Below are 7,500 nucleotides of genomic sequence, written 5' to 3' on the forward strand. Positions count from 1 at the left end.
ACCCCGGAGCAACAAATTTCGTTCGGTAATGCACGCGTGTCTGCCAGGAGAGTAGCCAGAGGTGCCGCCCCTCACCTCTGCTTTCAGCGGGAAGTCAGCCCGCAAGATGCGCGTTCGCGCTGGAAGCCCTTAGGAGCCGAGTAAGTACTCCCTCCCATATACGGAAAATCACGTCTCTACCCCCGGACGGCCTCAAGAGCGCAGGCACTGCCCACCGGGGAGGCGCGCCAAACACGCCGCCTCTTACGATGACACAACTGGAGGTAACGAAAAACAGCGACCCCTTCGGCGGCTGGAAGTGCGTGCTCCGGACACAAGGTCTACCCGGCCACTCCGGCACTAAGTACCGCCGGAGCCGGGTAGACGTGACAGCCGATCCGGTCCCCGGAGCCGGGTAGACCTGACAGCCGGTCCGGTCTCCGGAGCCGGGTAGACCTGACAGCCGAGGTGGTCCCCGGAGCCGGGTAGACCTGACAGCCGATCCGGTCCCCGGAGCCGGGTAGACCTGACAGCCGACGCGGTCCTCGGAGCCGGGTAGACCTGACAGCCGATCCGGTCCCCGGAGCCGGGTAGACCTGACAGCCGACCCGGTCCCCGGAGCGAGGTAGACCTGACAGCCGGTCGGGTCCCCGGAGCGGGGTAGACCTGACAGCCGAACCGGTCCCCGGAGCCGGGTAGACCTGACAGCCGATCCGGTCCCCGGAGCGAGGTAGACCTGACAGCCGATCCGGTCCCCGGAGCCGGGTAGACCTGACAGCCGATCCGGTCCTCGGAGCCGGGTAGACCTGATAGCCGATCCGGTCCCCGGAGCCGGGTAGACCTGACAGCCGATCCGGTCCCCGGAGCGAGGTAGACCTGACAGCCGAACCGGTCCCCGGAGCGAGGTAGACCTGACAGCCGATACCGACCCCGGAGCGAGGTAGACCTGACAGCCGACCCGGTCCCCGGAGCCGGGTAGACCTGACAGCCGATCCGGTCCCCGGAGCCGGGTAGACCTGACAGCCGATACGGACCCCGGAGCGAGGTAGACCTGACGGCCGCTCCGGTCCCCGGAGCCGGGTAGACCTGACAGCCGATCCGCTCCCCGGAGCCGGGTAGACCTGACAGCCGATCCGCTCCCCGGGGCCGGGTAGACCTGACAGCCGACCCGGTCCCCGGAGCGAGGTAGACCTGACAGCCGATACCGACCCCGGAGCGAGGTAGACCTGACAGCCGATCCGGTCCCCGGAGCCGGGTAGACCTGACAGCCGATCCGGTCCCCGGGGCTAGGTAGACCTGACAGCCGGTCGGGTCCCCGGAGCCGGGTAGACCTGACAGCCGATCCGGTCCCCGGAGCCGGGTAGACCTGACAGCCCATCCGGTCTCCGGAGCGAGGTAGACCTGACAGCCGGTCCGGTCCCCGGAGCCAGGTAGACCTGACAGCCGACCCGGACCCCGGAGCCGGGTAGACCTGACAGCCGACCCGGTCCCCGGAGCGAGGTAGACCTGACAGCCGATCCGGTCCCCGGAGCCGGGTAGACCTGACAGCCGGTCGGGTCCCCGGAGCCGGGTAGACCTGACAGCCGATCCGGTCCCCGGAGCCGGGTAGACCTGACAGCCGACCCGGACCCCGGAGCCGGGTAGACCTGACAGCCGGTCCGGTTCCCGGAGCGAAGTTGACCTGCCCGCCTATCCCCGGAGGCGGGTAGAAGTTGCAGCCGAGCCGGTCCCCGGAGCCGGGCACACCGGGCAGCCGGTGTGGGGTGGGGGTGATATTTTTGTTTTTTCTTTTCGTTCATGATTTAAGCGTCACCGGCACAGCGGCCAGCCTGACCCGGGTCCTCCCTTCCAACAAGTGCGTGCGGGCAGGTGGGGGGTGGGGGGGTGGGGGGGCGGCGGGGGGGCCGGGGGCTCATAAATAATTTTGATTTATCACCGGGTGGTGATAAATAATTTTGATCTTTTTTTTTCGTTCACGTTTTTAGCGTCACTGGCACAGCCGCCAGCCTGACCCGGATCGTCCCGGCGGGGGGGGGCGGGGGGGGGGGGGCTGTCGGGCGAGGGGGGGGGTATGTGGGTGGGGGGAGGGGTTGGGGTGGGCGAAAAACTAAGTTTCAACTTTTTTTTGTTCGTGATTTAAGCGCCAGTGGCAGAGCCGCCACCCTGACCCGGATCAGGTCGGGGGCGGGGGTGGGGGTGGGGCGTGGCGGTCCGCGGCTTCGCGCCCTGCGCGGGCGCGCGAGCACACCACTGCCCGGCAAGCGGCAGCGGCGGGGAAGGGGTGCCGGTGCAGAGGCAGGCGAGAGCGGGCAGCGAGCGGGCGGGGAGCACGGCGCAGAGGTGGGCCGGGGAGAGGGCGGCAGGCACGCGGTGCCTCTTTTCGGAGTAGGTTTTGGGTCGGTAAGGTGGGGGGGGGGGGGGGGGGGGGGCGCGTTGTGTGTGCTGGGGGCGGGGGCGGGGGGGTTCAGTGGGTTCTCCAGCCGCGGCAGGGGCGGGCAGGCGCGCAGCAGAGCGAGCGAGCGAGCGAGCGGCTGAGAAAGGAAGGCGGGAGCGCCGGGGCACGGGCACGGGCACGGCCAGGGCCAGGGGCGCGGCAGGGTAGAGACTCGGCAGCCGGGGTTAGATCCCCGCTCGCCACCGGGAATCCCTTAACCCGCCCGGGCACGGAGCCGGCAGGGACTCCGCTGGGTCCTAAAGTCTCCCGCCGTCCTTGCCGGGGCGGGGTGGGGGGGGGTGGCAAACCTGCCCGAGGGCAGCGTGGGGAGGGGGCGGCCGGATTCGCAGTGAACCGGGTGGTGAATAGAGGCGGGGGAGGGGGGGGTGAAGGGGGACAGCGGGGTGTGGCGGGGGGGTGGGTGGTAATTCGGTGGCGGCAGCGGGGCTTGGGGGGAGACGCTCTGTCTGCGTCTGCGTCTGCCGCACGCGAGAGGTTCGGGCCCGTTGGAGGGGGTGGGGTGGGTGTTGTGTGCACGTGTGCGTGCGGCGGCAGACGGGGCTTTGGGGCTGGGGGAGAGGCCTGCTGGGGGGGGTGAGAGGCGAAGGGGGGAATGGGAAGGGGCGGGGGAGATGGTGCACCCGTGTGCAAGTGCCTCGGTGTGCGCGCAGTTGGGGTGGGGCAGATGTGACCCAGACGCCTGGGTGCTTTGGGGAGCACTTGTGGGGCAGCCGGGGGGCACAGCTGGGGCAGCCGTGAGGCATTTGTGGGGCAGCTGTGGTGCCAGCGGCACCCGCAGGCCTGTCTTCCCTGGGGGGAGACGGCAGGCCCACAGACCCGCTATTCCCTGGGGAGCACCTGCAGGGCAGCCGTGGGGCAGGGCTGGGGCAGTACTTGTGGGGCAGATGTGACCCAGAGGCCTGCTGTTCCTCGGGGAGCACTTGCGGGGCAGCCGTGGGGCACTGCGGGGCAGCTGTGGGGCCGGGGCACCAGCAGGCCTGTCTTCCCTTGGGGGGAGAAGGCAGGCCCGGAGTCCCACTATTCCCTGAGGAGCAGCTGCAGGGCAGCCATGGGGCAGCGCTGGGGCAGTACTTGTGGGGCAGATGTGACCCAGAGGCCTGCGGTTCCTCAGGGAGCACTTGCGGATCAGCCGTGGGGCAGAGTTTGAGAAGCTGTGGGGCCAGAGGCACCCGCAGGCCTGCGTTCCCTGAAGCAGACTGCAGGCCCAGATGCCTGTGGCTCCTCGGGGAGCACTTGCAGGGCAGCTGTGGGGCAGCACTTGTGGGGAAGATGTGACCCAGAGGCCCGCTGTTCCTCAGGGAGCACTTGAGGGGCAGCTGTGGGGCCAGGGGCACCCGCAGGCCTGCCTTCCCTGGGGGGAGACGGCAGGCCCAGAGGCCTGCGGTTCCTCGGGGAGCGCTTGCAGGGCAGCCGTGGGGCAGCACTGGGGCAACACTTGTGGGGCAGATGTGACCCAGAGGCCCCGCTGTTCCTCGGGGAGCACTTGTGGAGCAGCTCTGGGGCCCTGCGGGGCAGCTGTGGGGCCAGGGGCACCCGCAGGCCTGCCTTCCCTGGGGGGAGACGGCAGGCCCAGAGGCCTGCGGTTCCTCGGGGAGCGCTTGCGGGGCAGCCGTGGGGCAGCACTGGGGCAACACTTGTGGGGCAGATGTGACCCAGAGGCCCCGCTGTTCCTCGGGGAGCACTTGTGGAGCAGCTCTGGGGCCCTGCGGGGCAGCTGTGGGGCCAGGGGCACCCGCAGGCCTGCCTTCCCTGGGGGGAGACGGCAGGCCCAGAGGCCTGCGGTTCCTCGGGGAGCGCTTGCGGGGCAGCCGTGGGGCAGCACTGGGGCAGCACTTGTGGGGCAGATGTGACCCAGAGGCCCCGCTGTTCCTCGGGGAGCACTTGTGGAGCAGCTCTGGGGCCCTGCGGGGCAGCTGTGGGGCCAGGGGCACCCGCAGGCCTGCCTTCCCTGGGGGGAGACGGCAGGCCCAGAGGCCTGCGGTTCCTCGGGGAGCGCTTGCGGGGCAGCCGTGGGGCAGCACTGGGGCAGCACTTGTGGGGCAGATGTGACCCAGAGGCCCCGCTGTTCCTCGGGGAGCACTTGTGGAGCAGCTCTGGGGCCCTGCGGGGCAGCTGTGGGGGCAGGGGCACCCGCAGGCCTGCCTTCCCTGGGGGGAGACGGCAGGCCCAGAGGCCTGCGGTTCCTCGGGGAGCGCTTGCGGGGCAGCCGTGGGGCAGCACTGGGGCAGCACTTGTGGGGCAGATGTGACCCAGAGGCCCCGCTGTTCCTCGGGGAGCACTTGTGGAGCAGCTCTGGGGCCCTGCGGGGCAGCTGTGGGGCCAGGGGCACCCGCAGGCCTGCCTTCCCTGGGGGGAGACGGCAGGCCCAGAGGCCTGCGGTTCCTCGGGGAGCGCTTGCGGGGCAGCCGTGGGGCAGCACGGGGGCAGCACTTGTGGGGCAGATGTGACCCAGAAGCCTGCTGTTCCTCGGGGAGCACTTGCAAGGCTGCTGTGGGGCAGCCCTTGTTGGGCAGATGTGACCCAGAGGCCCGCTGTTCCTCAGGGAGCACTGGAGGGGCAACTGTGGGGCCAGGGGCACCCGCAGGCCTCTCTTTCCTGGGCGGAGACGGCAGGCCCAAGGCATGCTGTTCCTCGGGGAGCACTTGCGGAGCAGCCGTGGGGCACCGGTGGGGAAGCTGTGGGGCCAGAGGCACCCGCCGGCCTGAGTTCCCTGGAAGCAGACTGCAGGCCCAGATGCCTGCGGTTCCTCGGGGAGCACTCGCGGGGCAGCCGTGGGGCAGCACTTGTGGGGCAGATGTGACCCAGAAGCCTGCTGTTCCTCGGGGAGCACTTGCAAGGCTGCTGTGGGGCACTGGTGGGGAAGCTGTGGGGCCAGGGGCACCCGCAGGCCTGCCTTCCCTGGGGGGAGACGGCAGGCCCAGAGGCCTGCGGTTCCTCAGGGAGCACTTGTGGGTCAGCCGTGGGGCAGCACTGGGGCAGCACTTGTGGGGCAGATGTGACCCAGAGGCCCCGCTGTTCCTCGGGGAGCACTTGTGGAGCAGCTGTGGGGCCCTGCGGGGCAGCTGTGGGGGCAGGGGCACCCACATGTCTGCCTTCCCTGGGGGGAGACGGCAGGCCCAGAGGCCTGCGGTTCCTCGGGGAGCGCTTGCGGGGCAGCCGTGGGGCAGCACTGGGGCAGCACTTGTGGGGCAGATGTGACCCAGAGGCCCCGCTGTTCCTCGGGGAGCACTTGCAAGGCTGCTGTGGGGCACTGGTGGGGAAGCTGTGGGGCCGGGGGCACCCGCAGGCCTGTCTTTCCTGAGGGCAGACGGCAGGCCCGAGGCATGCTGTTCCTCGGGGAGCACTTGCGGGGCAGCCGTGGGGGCAGTACTTGTGGGGCAGATGTGACCCAGAAGCCTGCTGTTCCTCGGGGAGCACTTGCAAGGCTGCTGTGGGGCACTGGTGGGGAAGCTGGGGGGCCGGGGGCACCCGCAGGCCTGTCTTCCCTGGGGGGAGACGGCAGGCCCAGAGGCCTGCGGTTCCTCGGGGAGCGCTTGCGGGGCGGCCGTGGGGCAGCCGTGGGGGCAGTACTTGTGGGGCAGATGTGACCCAGAAGCCTGCTGTTCCTCGGGGAGCACTTGCAAGGCTGCTGTGGGGCACTGGTGGGGAAGCTGTGGGGCCGGGGGCACCCGCAGGCCTGTCTTCCCTGGGGGGAGACGGCAGGCCCAGAGGCCTGCGGTTCCTCGGGGAGCGCTTGCGGGGCGGCCGTGGGGCAGCCGTGGGGGCAGTACTTGTGGGGCAGATGTGACCCAGAAGCCTGCTGTTCCTCGGGGAGCACTTGCAAGGCTGCTGTGGGGCACTGGTGGGGAAGCTGTGGGGCCGGGGGCACCCGCAGGCCTGTCTTCCCTGGGGGGAGACGGCGGGCCCTGAGGCCCGCCATTCCTCGGGGAGAACTTGCGGGGCAGCGATGGGGCAGCGCGGGTGCAGTACTTGTGGGGCAGATGTGACCCAGATGCCTGGCTGCCTTGGCGGGTAGAGGGGTCCCGGAGGCCTGTGTGGTCCTTGAGGGTCAGTCGGGTCCCTGCCTGTGGGTGAGTTGTGGGGCGGCCGTGGGGCGGCGCGGGGTGGGTGTGGGTGGGCTGGGTGTGTGCCCGTGTCTGCCACTCGTGAGGGGTCTTGGCCTGGGAGGTGGGGGGGGGCGCTCGTCTGCGTCGGCGCGTCTGTGTTGCGCGCACGTGTGCGCGAGGTGGCAGACGGGGTCTTGGGGGTGTGGAGGGGGGACTGAGGAGGGCCGGGGGGGGGGGGCGGGTGTGTTTCGGGGGTGCACGGTGCACGCCCGAAAGAGATGCAAAGGATTTGTAACGCTCTCCAGAACGCCGCCTTCTCTGTTACAGCCGGCTCGCTGGGCCGCGTCCTTGCCCGGCCTGCACCTGTGCCTGTCGGGGGGGGGGGGGGGGGAGGCCCTCGGGCCGCTCTTCTGCCCGTGGCACCCGTCCTTGGGAAAGCAGCTGCTGCTGCTGCCGCCCCACCGCCGCCGCCGCCGCCGCGTGGGGTGAGACCTGGGCTCCCGGGGCCCGGTTCCAGCGGCTAGGGCGCGGGCCGGGGGGGCTGCCGGAAGACGAGCGGGTCACAGGCCCGGCTGAAGTCACCCGCCCTCCTTCGCACGGCGAGAAACAGAATCGAAGCCAGGTAATGGGGGGGGGGGGCGGGGGCGGAGGAGGACTACACACCAACGGAGGAGAGGAAAAAAACAACAAAGAAAACGCCCACAAAATCAATCTCCGCTCAATCTGCCAGGTCTACCCGGCACGGCTTTGGGGCGGGGGGGGGGGGGCCGGTTTGTGGGGCTGGAGAACAGGCCGACCGGTCTACCCGGGCTGCGGAGGTTCAAAGACGAGGGGTACGAGCTCTTCCCGGCTCCGGAGTGGCCTGAAACGCGGGGGGAGGGATGGAAACGGTGGGGCGACAGCCCTCACCCTCCTGTCACACCGCAAGTGTCCCCCAGCCCAGCCCAGCCCAGCCCAGCCCGGACGGGGAGAGCCGAGCCACGGGGAGGACGACTCCCCTCTCTCCCGGCACCGTGGGGG

Source organism: Rissa tridactyla, unplaced genomic scaffold (genome assembly GCF_028500815.1).
Source record: "Rissa tridactyla isolate bRisTri1 unplaced genomic scaffold, bRisTri1.patW.cur.20221130 scaffold_63, whole genome shotgun sequence".
NCBI classification, from domain to species: domain Eukaryota; kingdom Metazoa; phylum Chordata; class Aves; order Charadriiformes; family Laridae; genus Rissa; species Rissa tridactyla.